Raw genomic sequence first — 22,654 nt, forward strand, 5'->3', positions numbered from 1 at the left:
GGCTGAGGCCATTTTCCTGTTTCTGAACCCTCCCCCATTGAGCCACAGAGCTAGCAGAGTGGTGCCATATCTGAGACTCCATCAACCTGGCTGACCCTGTTTGTCCCACTCTGGAGATCCCCTGAGGCTTTGTTTTACCAACTTAAAGCTTTTAACAGTGGCTTTTTCACACAAGTGGCTGGTTTTGGCTCATACTTCATAACTTTCTAAATCCTTTCAAACAAACAATAGCCAGCCTCAGTGAGGTCCCAGCCCCCATACCACTTGCTAAGAGGCCCAGGCATGGCACTAGTAGCAACCAGCCTAGAATCACAACTTGAATGTGCCTGGGAATCTCCAAACCCAGCACAAGTAATAGCCGTCTCACATTACTTTATAGCCCAGGCAGGGTGTCCTTTGGCAGAACACAGGTGGGGGCTGACCTTGGTCTGTACCACCCAGAAAAACCCAGGGCCAGTGCACCTGGTGGATAGTTACAGACCACGTGGGAGTATGACCATTATGCCCCTACACAGCTGATTCTCCATGGAGGACAGAGGTTGGTGGGCAGTGGTCACAGCCAGTCCTTGCAGTTGACTGGCCTGGGTAAATTCCTTCCATTGACCTGCCAACACCAACCAAGACTCAACTACAAGAGGAGGGTATACTTAGCCCACATGAAAGGCATACTTCAATTATCCAGCTTGGGCAATAGGGGAAGCTGTGCCACTGGACTCTACAGGATACCTACTACATTAGGCCATATTACCAAAACAGGGAGTCAAAGCAGCTCTACCTAATACATAGAAACAAACACAGGAATGCTACCAAAATGAGACAGAGACACACTGCCCAAATGAAGGATCAGATCAAAACTCCAGAAAAAGAACGGAACAAAATGAAGATAATCAACCTATCAGGTGCAGAATTCAAAACATTGGTTATAAGGATGCTCAAGTAACTTAGTGAGGACATAGAACCTCAATAACCCCAAGAACATAGAAAAAAAACAACAGCCCAGTCAGAAATGAAGTATACACTAAGTGAAATAAAGAACAATTTACAGGGAAACAATAGTAGAGTGGATGAAGCCAAGAATCAAATAAATGATTTGGAATATAAGGAAGAAAAAAACAATCAATCTAAATAACAACAAGAAAAAGGAATTTAAAAAAATGAGGATAGTGTAAGCAGCCACTGGGACAACTTCAATAGATGTAACATTTGCATAATAGGGATACCAGAAGGAGAAGAGAAAGAGTAAGAAACTGAAAATCTATTTGAAAAAAATGATGAAAGAAAACTTCCCTAATTTAGTGAAGGAAATACGCATACAAATTCAGGAAGAACAGTGAGTCTCAAACAAGATGGATGCAAAGAGTCCCACTCCAACACACATCCTAATTAAAATGCCAAAGGTTAAAGATGAAGAGAAAATCCTACAAGCAGCAAGAGAAAAGCAGTTAGCTACACACAGGGGAATTCTCATAAAACTGTCAACTGATTTTTCAAAAGAAACTTTGCAGGCTAAAAGAGATTGGCAAGAAATATTCAAAGTGATGAAAAGCAGAGATCTACAGCCAGGATTGCTCTACCCAGCAAGATATCATTTAGAATTGAAGGGCAGATAAAGAGCTTCCAAGATAGGAAAAAGCTAAAGAAGTATATCACCACCAAACCATTATTACTGTATTCTGTCATGTATAATGTTCTCTAATATATAATGCACACCCATGTTTTTGTGTACATTATAATAGAATTATTATTCCCATTATTACACCCATGGTATGTAATCATTATACCCATGTATAATTCACATCCTTATTTTTCCCTCAAAAATTTGAGCAAAAAAGTGTTCAATATTCATGGCAAAATATGGTATATAATATGGTAAAGGAACTTAATTAGGAAAAAGAAGAAGATCAAAAGTATGAACAATAAAATGTCAATAAATACATGTCTATTAACAATTAAATCTAAAAAACAAACTACGCAAACAAGAAGAACAGGGACTGAATCATGGAAATGGAGAGCATTTGGATGGTTTCCAGATGGGAGAGGCTGTAGGGGAATGGGTGAAGAGTTGAGAGGATAAAGTATTACAAATTGGTAGGGACTGAATAGCCAAGGGGATGTAAAGTACAGTAGAGGAATGGAGTAGCCAAAGAACTTATACCTGTGACCCATGGACATGAACAATAGCAGGGCAATTGCTTGAGGGAGTGAAGGCTCCTGGGCAGAGGGGCACAAAAGGAGGAAAATAGGACAACTAATAGCATGATCAATAAAGTATAATTTAGAAAGAAAAAATCAGAATTTAAAACACTGCATACTTTGACTGCACTGATTCCCCTCTCACTCCAAAGACATAGTAATGGTAAATAAAATATATTAACCATAATTTTCTATACATTCTAAGCTCAAACAGAAAAAAACAGCCCAGATGTTTAAGAAGACTTAGGAATTGATCACTAGGACCACAGCTGAGATAGGTGCCATGATCCATGGGAGCACTGAACATTGAAATAGGCTTTAAAGATCCAAATCTGAGGGTTTAATGACATTGCAGGGATAGACGGTATTTTTTTAAGTCCACCCAGGGCAATGCACTGGATAACCCTTCAGTAATCTTAGAGCTGGTGCCCCTTTCTAGATAGGATATAAATTTAATATAAAATATCAATATAAAAACTTTGTAATGTAATACAAAATATAAAAAACAATATATTAGGGAATCAAAATTTTGCTCTCACTTAAGATTATGGATTAAAAATATAAATGTGCCACCCTGGCTGATGTGGCTCAGTGGATTGAGCACCTGTCTACAAACCTAAAGGTTGCCAGTTTCATTCCTGGTGAGGGTACGAGCCTGGGCTGCAGGCCAGTAGGCAAGAAGCAACCTATTGATATTTCTCTCACACATTGATGTTCCTTTCCATCTCTTTCTCCCTCCTTTCCTTTCTCTCTAAAAGTAAATAAATAACATGTTTAAAAATATTTTAAAAAATATCAGTGTGCCCTCAGAATTGAAATCCCATAGGCTGATGTGAAGTGTGAATTTACAGTGACCTCACATTTCAGGAATTTCAAGCTGTGAAATTAACCTGTAAGGGGTCCTGATCTGTGAACTTCCTGGGGCCACTGACAGAAGCATAGGTAAAACCATTGTGTTGGGACATTTCTGTAAACCTGAGAACAAGGGATTCCCTCAGACACAGCCAACCTGAAAACAAACAAGAGAATTAACATCCCAAGTACTTGAAAAAATAATCTGAAAGAGACTTTAGGACTTTAACATAATTAGGACATTAAGAAATTGAAATCACAATGATAGACAAAGACACTTTGACACAGATTTGTATATAAGAACATGTAGCATGCTAGGTGTTAATAGTCATTGAAAAGGAGAAACCTAAATATGTATGAGATACAATTGCAAAATTGATGACCTGAAACATATATTGGAGGATATTATGCAGAATGCACTCCTGTGTTTTGGAAGATTAAGAGTCATGGAGGATGGAGTAAGAAGCTCCAACCTGAGTGTGATAGTTGTTACCCAAAGACAGAATAGAGCAATGGGGCAAACAGGAAATGATTGTTTTCTAGAATTGGAGGCTGACATGGAACTTTATATTGACAAGAATGATGAATAAAAATCCACATCTAGACTCATCATTGTTAATATGCAGCTCACCAAAGGCAGACGGAAAACTTGATCATTATACCAAATGAAGGGAAGGAAGAGACATGATGAATAGGAATTCATGACAAAAGGAATTCAGCTATATCAGTAATTACAATTAGAACAAAAGTCCTCCGTAATACTGTTATCAAAAGAGGTTTTGTGGTCCCTAAGTCTTATTAAAACCTAAAACATTACAGCCTCCCTGGTGGTTCTTTGGCTATTCAAAGGAAATAAAGCCTTTCTAGTTATTTCCAGGTACATTGGTCTCTTTCTTTTCAATTACTAAGATCACAAATGGCCTTGACAATGAAACGTGGGTTCTGATGACTCAACCTCCCCCACCAAAGTTGTGAACATGGAGGAAATAATGGATATTGTTGGGCAGTACCTGACACATAATACATATGTAATTAGTGTTTGTTTTTAAAAAGCTGCCAAGTGACAGCCTGAAGTGTCCATTTTTTTCATTCATTCAATTGTAATGGAAAAAGACCTGCAGCTAAATTTGAAATGAGGGATAACTTAATGCTGAAAAGGCCTTGCTGTAATTTGAAATCCTGGTGGCTGTCCAAGGGGTGAGGTAAGACCATAGTTATTTCATGTTACCTCCACTTCCACTGTAGATTTCACTGTCGGTAACACAGGCTCAGGAAAGAATGTGCAGAAATCCATTTTCTTCATTGTGCACAATAACATTCTTCTTGCATAACCTCTGGGAAAAGAGGTAAGGTAGTCTGTTGTCTTTCATGGACACATCTGAAAGCTCCCTGGTTTGTTAGAGGAAAAGGTAAGGAAAGGAGACTGAGAGGCACTGAGAGGCTGAACAGTGTGGTTGCTTTGGGGCTGTTTTATCCATAAAATTTTATCAATATTTATATTCATATTTGTGTACATATTTTGCATCAGACTGTAGCCTAGAATTGGGGGACAGGAAATTTAAGAGAATAAGAGAACTTCAAATGTGAGGCCTCACTTATATGTAGGTGAGAAGGACACCTATATTTAAAGAACGGAGCAGATATCAATAAAATAAAAAACAAACACAGTAAAAAAATCAATGAAACCAAAAGACAGTTCTTTAACTGATCAATAATATTTATAAAACTGTTCTAGAAGGAGTTTTCGAGTAAGTTGTAAAGTTATTTAAGGCCTTTGCACCTAAATATCTTTTGCAATCACCCAAACATCTGTATTACTCACTTCATTAAGACATGAGATCTTCTATTAAAATTGAGACAGAAGGTTTTCAAAGAATAAATATAACATTATTTTTGGCTACTAATATCTTAGGGCTATTTAATGATTAGATTTGTTGCAGTCGGAGAGCTGGAACAAAGAATAGGCAAGTTTTGACCAAGGAAAATATTTGGGAGGTTGGCATAATACTCATTCTTGTTGAAGGCAGGCCCAGAGCAGTAGGAAGAATTGTACCTTATGCTGAAAGATGACATGACACTACTTGTGCTTCCAGAATGTTTTCTCCTCTTTGGACATTTGGATGAACTAGTGTAGACTGAAGTATGACTTCTGTTGAACCATATTAATTCTTTCATCTTTGTCCTTAATATACTATAAGATGCAAAGTGCTCTATCTTTCCATAGTCAGAAATCAGACTATAGAAACAATAGAAAAGTAAGGCTGGTGCTGGATGCAAGTGGAGAATACCATGTGTGAGGTGTGGGATCACACATGTGTCTATATTTCCATCTATAAACATGTGCATAGGATAAGTCTCCAAATGACATTGGGCAAAGGAGTTGGTGAACAAAAAGAAACATTCTTTTTGGAAACCCTGCTTTGGGCAGTGTAATATGTGATGGCTTTACTGATACCCTGTGGGCCAGTGAAATCCTTCAAAGTTTTGCTGCTCAGAGGCAGGTCCTAGAGGTGAACGTGTTGGGGTCTTAGAGTTCTATGTATGAGTCTCAGTGGATCCTAGACATTGTGTCCTAGGCTGAAAGACCAGTCTCGTGGGACTCAGGTGTAAAGCACAGGTTTCTGCTGGTGAGTTTCCTGGACAGTGGCATGATTATACTAGCATAAAACCCTGGGTCCTTGTCTAGACAAGTTTTCCTTGTCTAGACTTTGGGCTGAAATGATCTGATGGCCTAGATAGGAGCTAGTGTCCTTGAGTTGGGCAGGTATAAAATGGTCTAAATTTTACTTTTTTAAATTGAATTTATTGGGGTAACTTTGGTTCGCAAAACCATATAGGTTGCAAGTGTATAACACAATAAAATATCTTCACACTGCATTGTGCACCCATTGCCCCAAGCAAAGTCTCTTTCTTTCCTTATTTTCCTCAATTTGCCCGCCTCTACCTACCCCCCCCTTTCCTCTGGCTATTACTACACTGTTGTATGTGTCTACATTTATCTATCTATCTATCTATCTATCTATCTATCTATCTATCTATCTATCTATCATCTATCTATCTATTTTTTAAACAATTCTTTTAAAAAATATTTACTTATTTTTAGAGAGAAGGGAAGGGTAGGAAAAAGAGTGGGAGAGAAACATCAATGTGTGGTTGCCTCTCATGTGTCTGCTACTGGGGACCTGGCCTGCAACCCAGGCATGTGCCTTAACTGGGAATCAAACAAGTGACCCTTTGCTTCACAGGCCAGTGCTCAATTCACTGAGCCACACCAGCCAGGTCTATCTATCTGTTTTTTTATTAATCCCTCCACTTTCTTTCATCTAGTCCAAAACCCCCTTTCCTTCTGGCAATAGTCGGTCTGTTCCATGTACCCATGCATCTTTATTTATTTTATTTGCAGTTTATTTTGTTCATTAGATTCCACATATAAGTGAAATCATGGTCTTTGTCTATTTGCCTATTCAGCTTATTTTACTTAGCATCATGTTCTCAAGGCCCATGCATGTTGTCACAAAAGGTAAGATTTGTCTTTTTTATTCATTTGTTTACAGCTGAGTAGTGTTCCAATGTGTGAATGTACTTCAGCTTTTATATCCACTTATCTACTGATGGAAACTTGGGCTGTTCCCAGATCTTGACTACTACAAATAATGGTGCATTGAACAGAAGATGCATATATTCTTTCAAATTAGTGTTTTGGGTTTCTTCAGATATATTCCCAGAAGTGGAATCACTGAATCAAAAGGCAGATCTATTTTTTGAGGAAACTCCATACTGTTTTCCCTAGTGGCTGCATCAGTCTACTAGGGTTCTACAGTGCACTAGGGTTCCTCTTTTTTCACATCTTTACCAGCACTTGTTATTTGTTGATTTATTGATGACAGCCACTGACAGTTGTGAAATGATATCTCATTGTGGTTTTAATTTGCATTTCTCTGATGATTAGTGACATTGAGTATCTTTTCATATGTCTGTTGGCCATCTGCATGTCTTCCTTGAAGAAGTGTCTATTCAGGTCCTTTGCCCATTTTTTAATTTGGTTGTTTGTCTTCTTGGTGTTGAGTAGTATAAGTTCTTCATATATTTTGGAAATTAACCCCTTAGTTTGTCATTGGCAAATATGTTGTCCAATTCAGTGGATTTCCTTTTTATTTTATGGATGGTTTCTTTGGCTGTGCAAAAACTTTTTAGTTTGATATAGTCTCATTTTTTCTCTTTTTTTTTCTTTTCCTTGACCAAGGAGATATATTGGCAAAAATATTGCTACAAGAAATGTGTGAAATTTTACTGCCTATGTTTTCTTACACGATTTTTATGGTTTTACAACTTACATTTAAGTCTTCAACCCATTTTGAATTTATTCTTGTATATGGTGTAAATTGGTGACCTAGTTTCATTTTTTGTAGGTATCTGTCCAATTTTCCCAACACCATTTATTAAATAGACTGTCTTTACCCAATTGTATGCTTTTATATCCTTTGTCAAATACTAATTGACCATAGAGGTGTGGGTTTATTTCTGTGCTCTATTATGTTCCATTGATCTATATGCCTGTGCTTGTGCAAGTACTATGCTGTTTTGATTACTATGACCTTATAGTGTAGTTCAATATGAGGTGGTGCGGTACCTCCAACTTTTTTCTTCTCTCAAAATTGCTGAGGCTAATTGAAATCTTTGTGGTTCCATGTAAGTTTTTGGAATATTTGTTCTAGATCTGTGAGATATGCCATTGGTATTTTAATAGGGATTGTGTTGAATTTATAGATTGTTTTGAGTAGTATAAACACTTAAATAATGTTAATTTTTCCTATCCATGAACACAGTATATGCTTCCACTCACTTGTATCTTCCTCAATTTTTTTAGTATCTTACAATTTTCCTAGTATGGGTTGTTTACCTCCTTGGTTAAATTTAACCCTATGTACCTTATTTTTTGTTGCAATAGTAAATGGGATTGTTTTCTTAATTTCTCTTTCTGATAGTTCATTATTGGCATATAAACATGCCATCAATTTCTGAATATTAGTTTTGTGTCCTGCTACTTTCCCAAATTCATTTATTAGATCTAGTAGTTTTTTGGTGGAGTCTTTAGGGTTTTCTATATACAATATCATGTCATCTGTGAATAATGACAGTTTTACTTCTCCCTTTCTAATTTGTATACTTTTTATTTCTTCTTGTTGTCTGATTGCTGTGACTGGGACTTCCACTATTATGTTGAATAAAAGTGGTGAAAGTGGACATCTCTGTCTTGTTCCTGATCCTAAAGGAAATGCTTTTAGTTTGTGTCCACTAGCTGTGGGTTAAATTTTACTTTTGAAACAATGAATAATTTTTAAACCAGTGCCTAAAGCCAGAATGACAGCTCTGCCTCTGGAGGTGATGGAGATCTGTGTGTTTTTCATAGCAAAAGCATTGCTTTAACAACAGCAAAAAGGTCATGATTGAGACCCTCACTCCGTACCCAAAATGAAGACAAAGTTAACAGAAAGAGTAATGAATGAATTAGTGTGTGGAAAAGGTGGTGAGTGTGAGCATCATAAAAAATATTGACTGAACTTTATTCTTAGACCATTAATAATGAGAATAAGTGAGCAAGTCATCTTTTCTCTTCACCTTTTTAATTTACTCCAAAGGAAATAAATAGGTATGCTGTCATGTATAAAAGAATTTTTTAGATCTATCATAATTTGGTAATATCATAATATATCTGATTACTCTTTCTGAACTTAGTATGTGATTGCACTAAAAAGGCGAGCATAAAGAACTATGGTTCATATATTGCTCTATGATGTCTTCCTTTAGGAAAAACCATGAAAATTGTTCAGAGAAGGCATCCTCTATTTAAAAATCCCAACATATCTCAACTTTTCTGCTTGACATGTATTTACACATCATTAACACACTGTATTTCAAATGGAAATCATAAATTTTCTCTATTCCCAGACAGTTTTAAGAGGGGGTACTTCCCCCAAAACAGAATTATCTTCTAGAGGGTATGTCTCTTGCAGTACAGCTTCCCCTGCTAGGTGAGTGTTCTAGGAACCCATCAGTGAACCAGCTGGAATTGTTGTGAGAGGCTGCATTTGGCTTCAGTGAATTTTTTTAAAGACTCTTTCAATGTGTCCATTTCATGACAGATGATTTATGAGCACACCTGTCCACACCATGCTGAGTGTTCAGCAGTTTTTGACCAAAAACAGCATGATTCCCCCCAATATGGCTCACCCTCTCTGTTCACCTGATCTCAGCCCAAATGACTTTTTATTTTGTTTCCTGGATGAGAAAAGTCACCAAAGGGAAACATTTAGCTGATGTGGAAGAAGTGAAACAAAAAACAGCAGAGGCACTAAAGGCATCAAACTGACAGGTTCAAAAACTGTTTTGAGCAGTGAAAAAAAGTCTTAATAGGTGTGTTGCATCAAATGGAGAGTACTTTGAAGGTGACTGAAGTTTAAACATGTAAGAATAATTACACAATTTTCTAATAAATAAATTCCAGCTTTTTTGGTCCCCCCTCATATTTTCCTACTTTCTTACAAATTTAATTTTCCCATAATCCTACAAATCACCATGCTTGAAACTAACAGTTATTTCTAGTTTGTCCTTTTTCCTCACCCCCACACCAATCAATCAATCCCCAATACTTGATGAATTATTTTTCCAGTATTTCTTAAGCCAATCATCCCATATCGTCATTTGAATTTCTTATCCATCATTTCATTTGACTGTCACGGCAAAAGCTGCAAAATGGTATTGGTGCCTCCAGTCTCAATTCTACTAACCTGTCCACCACAATATAATTAAAGCAAATTAATTTTCTTTATTATCTTTATAGGTAGCTTCCTAATTAATAACTTTAAAGGTTTTCTAATATATTTTATCTTGTAATTCAAGGTCCTTCACACTTAGGTCCCTCCTGCACAGGAAGTAAATAAATCATGCATTCTTTTAAAAAGCACTTGTTCTGGGACAAAGTGTTATTTTTAAGAAAATGAGAATCTTTTCAGATTGCAATATTGAGAGAAGTGGGAGAGAACCCACTTCTTGCTTAGGTGTCTATGGCAAGAAGCCAGGCATGGAGAACCAATTTGTGAACTCTAATGAAAGTCATATGACTGGAAAGAAAGACACCCAGTTGATGTTGGCAGAGAAAGAAATGGAGACACACAAGTATCTGAGGAGTTAGACAGCCTGTGTATCTAGCAAACTGATAAAAAATACTGGCAGAAATATAGAAATAGAGATAAGCCAATTTAAGGGCTAGGGGAAGAAAATGAATTCTAATTGAAATATTCTGAGGTTGAGTTCGAGGGGAGCAAACTAAATAAAATGGCCAGTAGATCATCCAGAACTGGAATTCAGGAGGTGGAACTTGACTACAGATATAGACCTTAAATCATTCCCATGGTTAAATTGTTGATGTAGGTGAGTTTTAATGCACAAAAAAGTATACATAAAGTAGAACAGAATTAATGAGGATTCCTTTTTGTGAATAGCCATAGTTATGAAGATTTTAAAAAATGGGCAATGAAAAAAACAATGAAGGAAGGGGAATACTGCATTATTGTGTCATGGAAACCAACCATGAGATGTGTTTCAAAGGCAGAAGCTCACACTGGCCATGTCAAGACAAAGATAATAAGCAGTTGAGATGTCATAAACTTGATGACGAGGCCATTGGTGACTTCTGCAGAGGCATCATCAGTCAAGTAATAGGAAGAGATGCCAGATTTCAGAATGCTAATGATCGATTATGAGGCATAGAAACTGGCAATGAGTACATGGAGAATAAGATGATAGCCTGAAAGTTCACAAAGTTCATGCCTTTTAAAATTTATTCCCAAGCCAGAGGAAACTTAAGTTTATTTCAAAGCAGAAAAGAAAGAGAAATGCTATAGATGCCCCCAGGGAGGATGGAGGGTTCATAACAGAAAGAGTGAAGATAAAGGGGATTACCAGAGAAAGAACAAAAGGCACCTGTAAGAGCATAGATTTAGAGCATAGGTGGCAAACACAAGTCCAGTGGGCTGAATCCCGCCCTGCACCTTGTTTCTACCCGGTGGCAGCGCTGAGCTTTTGCTTAACCGTGAAGGGGCAGTTACACTGATACATGAGGCTGATGTGACCCCCCGGTTAAAATGAGTATGATATCCCTGATCTAGCGGGAGAAAGATGAGTGTTGGGTGAATAGAGGGTAATTCCAATGGATAGAATGAGAGTGATATGGTGAATATGAAGAATGGTTTGAACAATTACTTGGTCTGTGTATACAAATTTTAAAAGTAATCCAATAGAAGAAACAAGAGCAATAATAAAATCCTGCTTGAACTCAATGTTTTTTGAGGCTTTTGGATGATAAACATTCAAAGAAACTACATAATTATTCACAAATATTTACTGATACAACATTGCTTACTACTTGCTAATTAATTCATAATGATTGATGAAGATTAAATTGAGATAATGAGATACCGGAAAATTTTATTTCCTGATCCTACGCACTCACACTCAACATGAGCCAAAGCCCTGGTTGTCAATGGTTACACCACTGTGATTCAGAAGAAAGCTGTTTCACATTAGTAAATTAGATTAAAAACACGTTGTTACTTTCAACATTAGCAAGAGCTGCATGGTACACTGCAACAAAGCAGAGGATTAGGGAACATAAAATCTTTCCAGACTAAGCAAGTCAGTAGGAATGGTAAGTACTTAGTCACTTGCACCTTAGGGCTGTGAGAATTGTTCTTACTTAAAAAGTAGAATTAATTCTGAGGAAAGAGAAGAAAGGCACTCCTCATCGGAAAAGCCAGAAAATGAGTCATAGGTGAAATAGAGAGAGAGCTACATGAAAGAAGCATGAGGAAAATCTGGTAAAAGTAATAGTATCCTGAGAAAAAAAGAACAAAACAATTAGAAAGTAGAAAGCCAGTGGCTTCTGTGATTACCTGGCTGAGAGGCAAATAACAAAGCAAAAAGAAAAAAAAGAAAACCACAAAAAACAGAAATCCAACCAAAAATATAAGTTGAAAGTAGAACCATTTTCCCACATGCATTTTTCTCTCTATTAAATGGGAATTAAATTAAAATTTGAATGTAGTTTCCCAGAATAAATCTGGGAATGTGTCCAACCTTGTTACCCCACTTACAAAGTCAATGAACTAATATTTCAACAGCACACATTTGCTTTTTACTTTGGATTATTTTAAGCTTGGTCATTACAGAAGAGATTATTTCTATATTCTTGAGCCCTTAATGTGACTCATCCCAGAGGGGACATGTGTCTGGACACTTGTAGACAAAGAAAATAAACTGAGTCCATTGTGCTTTAAGCCTAATCATAAATGTGATATATGCAGGCTTTGTTTCTGGTAAAAATTTGGTCATTGCAGTCTAACCCTTCAACCAGAGATTGAACCATTAATGAGACAGAAACAATTTTTCCTGAGAAATTAGAAGTCAGTATAGTACTTCCTAACAAAACATTACTATCAACATTCTTTGGGTCTGGAGACAAAGGCCACTGGAGAGACTGGAAACATACCACATAGAATCCACCTAACACTAACAATAACTTTTCTGAAAGTAGCTGCACCAACAGCTCATGTTTTGAGCAGTGACTACACCAAGCAGAAAGTCATTACAATTTCACTTTGACACATAGTAGGTAGCAACATAAGGAAAGAGACCAGGCATGACTCCATCACGAACCTGGAAGAGATGATGGATCAAAAAGACACCTTAAGAGTGAGAATTAATAGATAGCCACGGAGAGGAGGCTGGAATGATCCATGTGTTAATGGATTAGAGTTAGATACATGAGTATGAACTCATGGTTATCTTAATATATATATTAATATGTATATTAATATATCTTAATATATAATAATTCATATATATGAATTATTACATGTAGGAGTATTCATAGATATATGTGTATATACATTAGAATATATACACATATTTACATATTTCCTTCCTTTGTAATCTGAGGCACTACTAGCAATGAGCATGCCTTATCTCCAGATCTTGATTTCTTTATAAAAGGGGCCAGGGATCCTTGGAGAAATGTGGATTCTAGGCATGCAATATACGGGATGAGCCTGGAGCATCTTGTAGCATCAGAAAATAAGGAAATACTATTAAAAAAAAGTGTGAAATGATGAGCCATGTCAAAGGGATGCAGGAGCCAACTGAAAGCACTCCCAATGGTCAAAGCTAAAAGATTTTGAGGAAGGAAAAGATACAGGAAAGAAAGAAAGAAATTGGAATTTAACTCAAGCTATAAAATACCTATGAGTTCATATTTACATAAGTAAATGATTGGTCAATAAATAGATGGAGACAAACCTCCCATAGAAAAGAATTTCATATAATTTATATAGATCCATGGCCCTCAGCTGGGGGAAGGATTACCCTCCACTTCTTAAATGTGGCCTGGGCACATTGGCTTTCTTCCAAGAATTACAGCATAGAGTGAGGGGTTGGGGCAGCAACTTTACAGGAGGAAAACCTGAAAAATACTACCTCAGCCAAGTAATCAATTGTTTGAGATACTAGGTGAGTCTGATAGAAATGGGATGTGCTTAAACTATTCATTGTAGTTTGTGGGTTCTGATCAAAGCTAGTAACAAAACTGTGTGGTACTGGCATAAAGACAAACATATAAACCAGTGCAGTGGAACAAAGAGCCCAGAAATAACCTTTGCATATATGGTGGAATGACTCTCAACAAGAATGCCAATACCACTTAATAGGGAAGATGAAGTGTTTTTAACAAATGGTACTGGGAAAGCTAGATATCCACTGCAAAAGGATGAATTTAACACCTTACCAAACACCATAAATAAAAATTAACTCAAAATGGATCAAACACATAAACATAAGAGCTAAAACTATAAAACTCTTAGAAGAAAATATAAGGGAAGTCGTCACGACATTGGGTTTTGCAATGATTCCATATATGACACACAAATCACAGGCAATGAAAGAAAAAGAGACAAAATGAACTTCATAAAAATTAAAAATTTTAGTACATAAAATCAACAGTATCAACAATAAAAAGAGAGGCAACAATAGAATAGGACATTTTTTTGGTAAATCAACTGTCTAATAAGAGATTAATATGCAGTATATGTGGAAAACTCAAATTCAACAACAAAAGAAAACCCAGTTTAAAAATGGTGTAGCACTTGAAATAAACATTTCTCTGAATAGTCAATAAGAGCCATAATAAAATGATAAGATGCTCAAAAAATATAGTCAGTAGGGAAATACAAGTAAATACCACAATGAGATACCACTTCATACCTATTAGACTGGTTTTTAAGAAAAAACAACTTATATACACATACACATATAATTTTATATAATTTATATACATACATGGCCTAAATATGCATACTTATACACATATTTTTAAAATATATTTTATTGATTATGTTATTACAGTTGTCCTGTCTCCCCCCTTCATTCCCCTTTACCCTGCACACCCTCTCCCTCCCACATTCCCCCCCTTTAGTTCATGTCCATGTGTCATAAGTTCTTTAGCTTTTACATTTCTCATACTATTCTTGCCCCCCCATCTATTTTCTGCCTGCCATCTATGCTACTTATTCTACGTACCTTTCCCCCCTCTCCTCCTTCCACTGTCCTGTTGCTAACCCTCCATGTGATCTCCATTTCTGTGGTTCTGTTCCTGTTCTAGTTGTTTCCTTAGTTTGTTTTTATTTTAGGTATGGTTGTTAATAATTGTGAGTTTGCTGTCATTTTAGTATCCATGTTTTTTATCTTCTTTTTCTTAGATAAGTCCCTTTAACATTTCATATAATAAGGGCTTGGTGATGATGAACTCCTTTAACTTGACCTTATCTGAGAAGTGCTTTATCTGCCCTTCCATTCTAAATGAAAGCTTTCCTGGATAGAGCAATCTTGGATTAGGTCATTGCCTTTCATGATTTCAAAGACTTCTTTCCAGCCCCTTCTTGACTATAAGGTCTCTTTTGAGAAATCTGCTGACAGTCTGATGGGAACTCCTTTGTAGGTTACTGTCCCCTTATCTCTTGCTGCTTCTAGGATTCTCTCCTTCATTTTTATCTTAGCTAATGTAATTATGATGTGCCTTGGTGTGTGCCTCCTTGGGTCCAACTTCTTTGTGACTCTCTGAGCTTCCTGGACTTTTTGGAAGTCTATTGTGTTTGCCAGATTGGGGAAGTTCTCTTTTATTATTTGTTCAAATAAGTCTTCCACTCATGGCTGTTCCTCTTCCTCTTCTGGTACCCCTATAATTCGGATGTTGGAACATTTAAAGATGTCCCGGAGGTTCCTAAGCCACTCCTCATTTTATTGAATTCTTGTTTCTTCATCCTTTTCTGTTTGGTTGTTTCTTTCTTCTTTCTGGTCCACTCCATTGATTTGAGTCCCAATTTCCTTCCCATCACTATTGGTTCCCTGTGCATTTTCCTTCATTTCAGTTAGTTTAGCCTTCATTTGTTCATCTAATTTGTGGCTAAAATCAACCAGTTCTCTGAGCATCCTAATCACCAGTGTTTTGAACTGTGCATCTGGTAGGTTAGCTATTTCTTGGTCACTTAAAAGTATTGGCTCTGGGGCTTTGAGCTGTTTTTCTGCTTGAGCCATAATGTTTTTGTCTGTTTGCACCTGTTACATATGAGGGGCAGAGCCTTAGGTGTTCACTACGGCAGGGCAACCAAAGTCGCTCAGCTGTGATGCTGTATGTGGGGGCGGGGTCAGAAAGGGGAAAAAATGGCACTTTGCTCCACTCTCTGTTGTACCTCAGCCTCTTCTGCTGCTTCCCCCAAGCAAATTGGGCCTTTCTGATGCTGATTCCTGTGTGGGTGGGCTTGTGCGTGTTCTAGGACTCTGTGGGTTTTGCCAATGAACTTTCCTGTGAGGGTGGGAGTCTCTCCCTGTGTCTCAACCCCCACAAGTATTTTCAATCAGTGGTTTGAGGCTTTATTTCCCGGCACTGGGACCCTGGGTTGCGCGATCTGTCTCACTCCCCAGCAATCTGTGCGCAAATATGGGACCGCTGCACGGTCAGCCAGCTACCTTGCACATGGTGCCCCACTTCTCAGTCACTGCCTCTCTGGGTCTACCCGTTGCCACCCCATGCCCGGGGTCTGCCAGCCGCTGCCTGGGTGCCCAGGGTCTGCCTGGTTCCTCCTTGCGCTCCCGGTGTCACTGCTTCCTGTGCCATGACCCCTCTCTGCTAGGCTGCCTGACTGTGCCCCACCTACCGGTCTGGATGAATGTGTCTATTTTAACTCCTTGGTTGGCAGACTTCCATACAGTTTAATTTTCTTTCAGTTTTGGTTGTTAACTTTGTTTCTGAATTCTTGTCCTTATTTTGGTTGTTCAAGGAGGCACTGTGTATACCTACACCTCCATCTTGGCCAGAAGTCTAGTATACACATATTTTTCAAGTCCTAAAATGTAATATGGTCATCACTAGCAATGTGTTTATTTAGAATTAAATTTAAATTAAGTCAAAGTTCACCCTACCTACATTTGAAGTTTTGTATAGCTGGGGGTAATGTTTTGGAAAGATAGAGACCATTTTCATCATTGCAGAAAATTCTTTGGGAAAGACTGTCCTAGGTCCAATGACCACTTTATAGGAAGCACAGGGGGATGAAAAAAACAAGTTATATGGCACAATGAAAGGCAATTACCAAAAGTAAGCATGTGAGAAATTCTGCAAATTATTCATTCTATACAACAAATATATGTGATAGAGGAAAAATTAAGAAGGGAGCATTTTTATGTTAAAGAATCTTGGGAGACAAACAAACAAAAGGTGATTAGATCCTGATGTGAGTAAAAGTCATTTCTGAGACCACAGGCTACATTTATAATGGACTGTATCTTACCTGATATTAAGGGGCTGTAATGTGTTAAATATGTAATAATTTTGGTAGGGTGACAATGGGATATGGTTAGATTTTTTAAAAACCTCTTAATTCTTAGAGCTATGTTCTTAAATGTTTACAGATCTGAAATTTGTTTTCAAACATTTTAATGCTTTTTCTCACCAATTATAAGTGGAGAAATAGATGAAACAATATTAGCAAAATGTTGGTAATTGTTGAAGCTCCATGACAATAAAAAACTCTTGTGACATGTTGTTTTTTAATATTTACCGTATTTTTTATTACCATTGAGTCCCCTAATACCCTTCTCACCCCCTGCAATCACCAAACTGTTGTCCATGTCCCTGAGTCCTTTTTCCTTTTTGCTCAATTCCTCCAGCCTCAGGGCCCCCCACCACTACTAGCATCATCCTGCCCTCTATGCTTCTCTCCCTATTTTTCTTGTTAGTTCTGTTCGTTCATTAGATTCCACACATGAGTGAAATCATATGGTATCTGTCTTTCTCTGACTGGCTTATTTCACTTACCACAATGTTCTCCAGGTCCATTGATACTGTCACGAAGGGTAAAATTTTTCTTTTTCTTCTCTTTTTTATAGCTGAGTAGTATTCCATTGTGAAAATGTCTCATAGTTATTTTATCTACTCATCTATTGATGGACACTTGCATTGCTTCCATACCTTAGTGATTATAAATAATGCTACAATGAACATAGAAATGCTTATTTCTTTCTAATTAGTGCTTTGGTTTTCTTCGGATATATTCCCAGAAGTGGAATCACTTGGTTAAAAGGCAGATCCATTTTTAATTTTTGAGGTATTTGCATACTGCTTTCCACAGTGGCTGCACCAGTCTGCACTTCTGCCACCAGTGCAAAAGGGTTCCCCTTTCTCCACGTCCTCACCAGCACTTGCTGTTTGTTGATTTGTTGATGGTAGCCATCCTGACAGGTGTGGTAAATGATTGTAGTTTTACTTTGCAATTCCTTGATGTTTAGTGATGTTGAGCATCTTTTCATATGTCTATTAGACATCCGTATGTCCTCCTTGGAGAAGTGTCTATTCAGATCCTTTACTCATTTTTTAATTGTGTTGTTTGTGTGTGTGTGTGTGTATGTGTTGTGTTTTATAATTACTTTATAAATTTTGGATATTGACTCCTTATCAGATGTATTGGCGAAGATGTTTTCACATTCTGTGAGTTGTCTTTTAATTCTGTTGATGATTTCCTTTGCTGTGCAATTTTTGTTTAATGTAGTCCCATTTGTTTATTTTTTCTTTTGTTTCCCTTGCCTGAGGAGGAATTTTTATCTTATAAAAAATAGCTTTCAGCAGTGTCCAAAATTTTGCTGCCTATGTTTTCTTCTAGGATTTTTATGGTTTTGGGTCTAACATTGAAGTCTTTGATCCATTTTGAATATATTCTTGCGTGGTGTGACAAGGGGATCTAGGCTCATTTTTCTGCAAGTATGTCCAATTTTCCCAACCATTTGTTGAATAAACTATCTTTAGCCCATTGTATATATTTATTTCCTCTGTAAAATATTAATTGACTATAAAGGTGTAGATTTATTTCTGGACTCTCTATTCTCTCCCATTGATCTATGTGTCTGGGTTTTTTTAAAGATTTTATTTATTTATTTTAGCGAGATGGGGAAGAGAGGTAGAAAAAGAGGGAGGAAAACATCAGTGTATGGTTGCCTCTAACACATCCCATACCAGGGATATGGCCTGCAACTCAGGTATGTGCCCCGACTGGGAATCAAACTGGCAATGCTTTGGTTCGCAGACCTGCTCTCAACCCACCAAGCTACACCAGCCAGGGCTATGTGTCTGTTTTTATACCAGTATCATAATGTTTTGATTACTATGGCCTTGTAGTATAGTTTGATATTAGGTAGCATGATTCTTTGTTATTCTTTCTCAGGGTTGTTATTGCTATGCTGGGCCTTTTGTGTCTCCATATAAATTTTTGAAATATTTGTTCAAGTTCTGCGAAATATGTCATCAGAATGTTGATCGGATGTGCACTGATCTATTCATTATTTGGGGCAGTATGGACATTTTAATAATGTTAATTCTTCCTATGCATGTACATGGTATGTGCTTTCACTTATTTGTATCTTCTTGTTTTTCTTTCCTCAGCGTCTTATAATTTTCTGAATATAAGTCTTTTACATCTTAGGTTAAGTTTATTCCTAGGTATTTTATTCTTTTTGAAGCAATTGTGAATGGGATTGTTTTCTTAATTTCTCTTTCTGTTAATTTGTTATTGGCATGTAAAAATGCAACTGATTTCTGTATACTAATGTTATATCCTGCACTTTGCTAAATTCAGTGATCAGTTTTACTAGTTTTTTTTGTAGAATCTTTGGGGTTCTCTATGCACAGTATCATGTCAGCTGCAAGTAAAGGCCATTTTACTTCTTCCCTTCCAATTTGGACACCTTTTCTTTCTTCTTCTTCGCTGATTGCTGTGGCTGGGACTTCCAGTACTATTTTGAATGAGAGAGGTGAAAGTGGACATCTTTGTTTTGTTTCCAGTCTAAAAGGGAACACCTGTAGATTTTGCCTGTTCAGAATGGTGCTGGCAGTGGGTTTGTCATGTATGGTCTTTATTTATGTTTACGTATGTTCCCTTTATTCCCACTCTGCTGAGAGTTTTTATCATAAATGGGTACTGGATTTTAATCAAATACTTTTCCGCATGTATTGATATGATCATGTGGTTTTTATCATTCATTTTGTTTGTGTGGTAGATCACAGTTATGAATTTGCAAATGTATCAACCTTGCATTCCCAGAAAAATTCCACCTGATCATGGTGTATAATCTTTTGGTTGCATTGCTATATTTGATTTGCTAATATTTTTGTGGATTTTAGTATGTATGTTCATCATGGATATTGGCCCATAATTTCTTTCTTTCTAGTGCCTTTATGGAGTTTTAGAATTAGGATATTCCTGGCCTTTTAAAATGAGTTTCAGAGCATTCCCTCCTCTTGAAATTTATGAAATGGTTTGAGAAGCAGAGGTGTTAGTTCTTCTTGGAATGTTTGGTAAAATTCTCCTGTGAAGCCATCCAGTCCAGAGCTTTTGATTTGGGGAAATTTTTTTTGAATACTGCTTCAATCTCACTAGGTGGAATCTATATAATCATATTTTCTTAATCTCCCTGATTTAGTTTTGAAAGATTGTATGTTTCTAGGGATTTATTCATTTTGTCCCAGTTGTCCAGTTTGTTGGCATATAGTTGTTCATAATATTTTCTTATAATCCTTTGTATTTCTTTCATGTCAGTTGTTATTTCTCCTCTTTCATTTCTGATTTTATTTATTTGGGCCTTTTCTCTTTTTTTCTTGATGAGTCTAGTTAAAAGTTTATTGATCTTGTTTATCTTATCAAGGAAACAATTCTTGGATTCATTGAGCTTTTGTATCATTTTTTAAAACTGTGTTTTGTTTATCTGCTCTGATCTTCTTATCCCCTTCCTTTTACTCACTTTAGACTATGTTGCTCTTTTCAAGTTCCTTTAAGTGCAAAGGTAGACTGCTTATTTGAGCTTTTTCTTGTTCTTTGAGGTAGGCCTGTAATGCTATGTGTTTCCCTCTCAGGATTGCTTTCCCAGTGTGCCAGATATTTTGGATTGTCGTGTCTTCATTTCCATTTGCTTCAAGGTATGTTTTGATTTCTTCTTTGATCTTATTGTTGACCATTCATTGTTTAATAGCATGTTATTTAGCCTACACATCTTTGCATGTTTTTCAGTGTTCCTCTTGTGACTGATTTCTAATTTCATAGCATTATAGTCAGAGAAGATTCTTGATATGATTTCAATCTTCTTAAATTTATTGAGACTTGTTATGTGTCCTAAAATGTCATCTATCCTAAAAAAATGTTACATGTGCACTTGAAAAGTAAGTATATTCTGCTGCTTTGGGGTGAAATGCTCTGAAGATATGGATTAAATCCATTTTACCTAATGTGTTGTTTAAAGCTGCAGTCTCCTTGTTCATTTTCTTTCTGGAAGATTTATCCATTGAGGTCAATAGGGTGTTAAAATCCCTGACTATGACTGTATATTTGTCTGTTTCTCCCTTTGTGTTCATCAAGATTTGCCTCACATATTTAGGTGTTCCTATGTTGGGTACATACATGTTGGGTACATAGAGGGTTTTTATCCTCTAGTTTGATAGTTCCCTTTATTGTTATGTACTGTCCTCCTTTGTCTCTTTCAATAGCCTTTGCTTTAAAGTCTATTTTGTCATATATAAGTACTGCTACCCCAATTTTTTCCTTTCTATTTGCATGAAATATCTTTTTCCTTCCCTTTACTTTTAGCCTGTGTGTATCTTTTGATCTGAGATGGATCTCTTGGAGGCAGTATATGTATGGCTCTTGTTTTCTTATCCAGTCAGATACCCTATGTCTTTTGATTGGAGCATTTAAGCCATTTACATTTAAGGTGATTATTGATAGATACCTATGTAGACAGAGAAAGATGGCTCCTGCAGAATGGAGAATGACTCAGCACAGGGATACTGGCAGCCATTCTTTCAATTCTTTCCCCGAGTCACCAACCTCAGACTCTCCGCAAACCTTTCTAGTCCATTGTGCTGACCCATGGCCAGAACCCAAGGTAAGTGGCTGCAAACAAACTTGTATGCATTGGCTCTTTAAGAGGCTCTGTTTTTCCAGCTGTCTCTCCCTGGCAGACAGAAATCCTGCAGCTTTCCACAGCTGGAGGTTATCTGGGTTCCTTTCCAGCTCTGGTGAAATAGCCCAGCTTGGGGTTTAGACCCCACACTTCTCAGAGGAATGCCCCGGCCACTGAAACATCCCTCTGACACTTCAGCTGCCACCTGTGAGAGCCCAGCCAACCCTCTCACACCTCCTCCACACTAACCGCCATGCCAGGCTTGTGTTGAAGTGGTTTCTTTTGTCTATCCTTGGTTATAAGACTTCTCTCCAGCTAGTGTTCAGTTGGTTATTCAGGATTACTTCTCTACAGTTTAGTTGTAATTCCAGATTGGTTCTGGGAGCAGGTTAGAGTAGCTTCCACTTATTCCTCTTTCCATCTTGAAACTCCCTCTTGTGACATACTGTGAAGTGAGAACAGCAAATGACATGATTATGTGCAATGTGGTCTTGATTTGTGTATGTGAGTAAAAACAAAGGCTTGTGCCAGTATGTCACAGCACTAACAGTGGTCATTTTAGGATGATGGGGTAATAAGTTATTCTTTTACTTAAAAAATGAGCATTTATTACTTTTTAAATGAGAAAAATAAAGGACTTTAAAAGCAATTAAACTACCAGATGTCATAACCATGTTGCCTCTCGCATGCCCTCAGCTGGAGACCTGGCCCATAACCCAGGCACCTGCCCTGACTGGGAACTGAACTGTTGACCCTTTGGCTTGCAGACCAGCATGCAGTTCACTAAGCCACGCCAGCCAGGGACTATGTTTTAAGATAGTTTTTCCCCCATGAAAGAGGAAGCCTGGACATATAGACATATCTTCATTTCTGCATGGGGACATGTGGGATGTGTGATAGATAGGTAATGATACCAAGATCATGTATATGATCCCTGAGTACATAATGTCTATTCTTGTGACTCTCAGCTATATCACTCAATATTGATGTGAATCCTTTGCCAATATTGGGGGAACCACTAGAATAGATGCTAATGATAGTAAGCTGGAATGTATAAAAG

The sequence above is a fragment of the Artibeus jamaicensis genome, unplaced genomic scaffold, assembly GCF_021234435.1.
Source record: "Artibeus jamaicensis isolate MK-2021 breed Jamaican fruit bat unplaced genomic scaffold, CSHL_Jam_final contig_426, whole genome shotgun sequence".
In the NCBI taxonomy this organism is placed as follows: domain Eukaryota; kingdom Metazoa; phylum Chordata; class Mammalia; order Chiroptera; family Phyllostomidae; genus Artibeus; species Artibeus jamaicensis.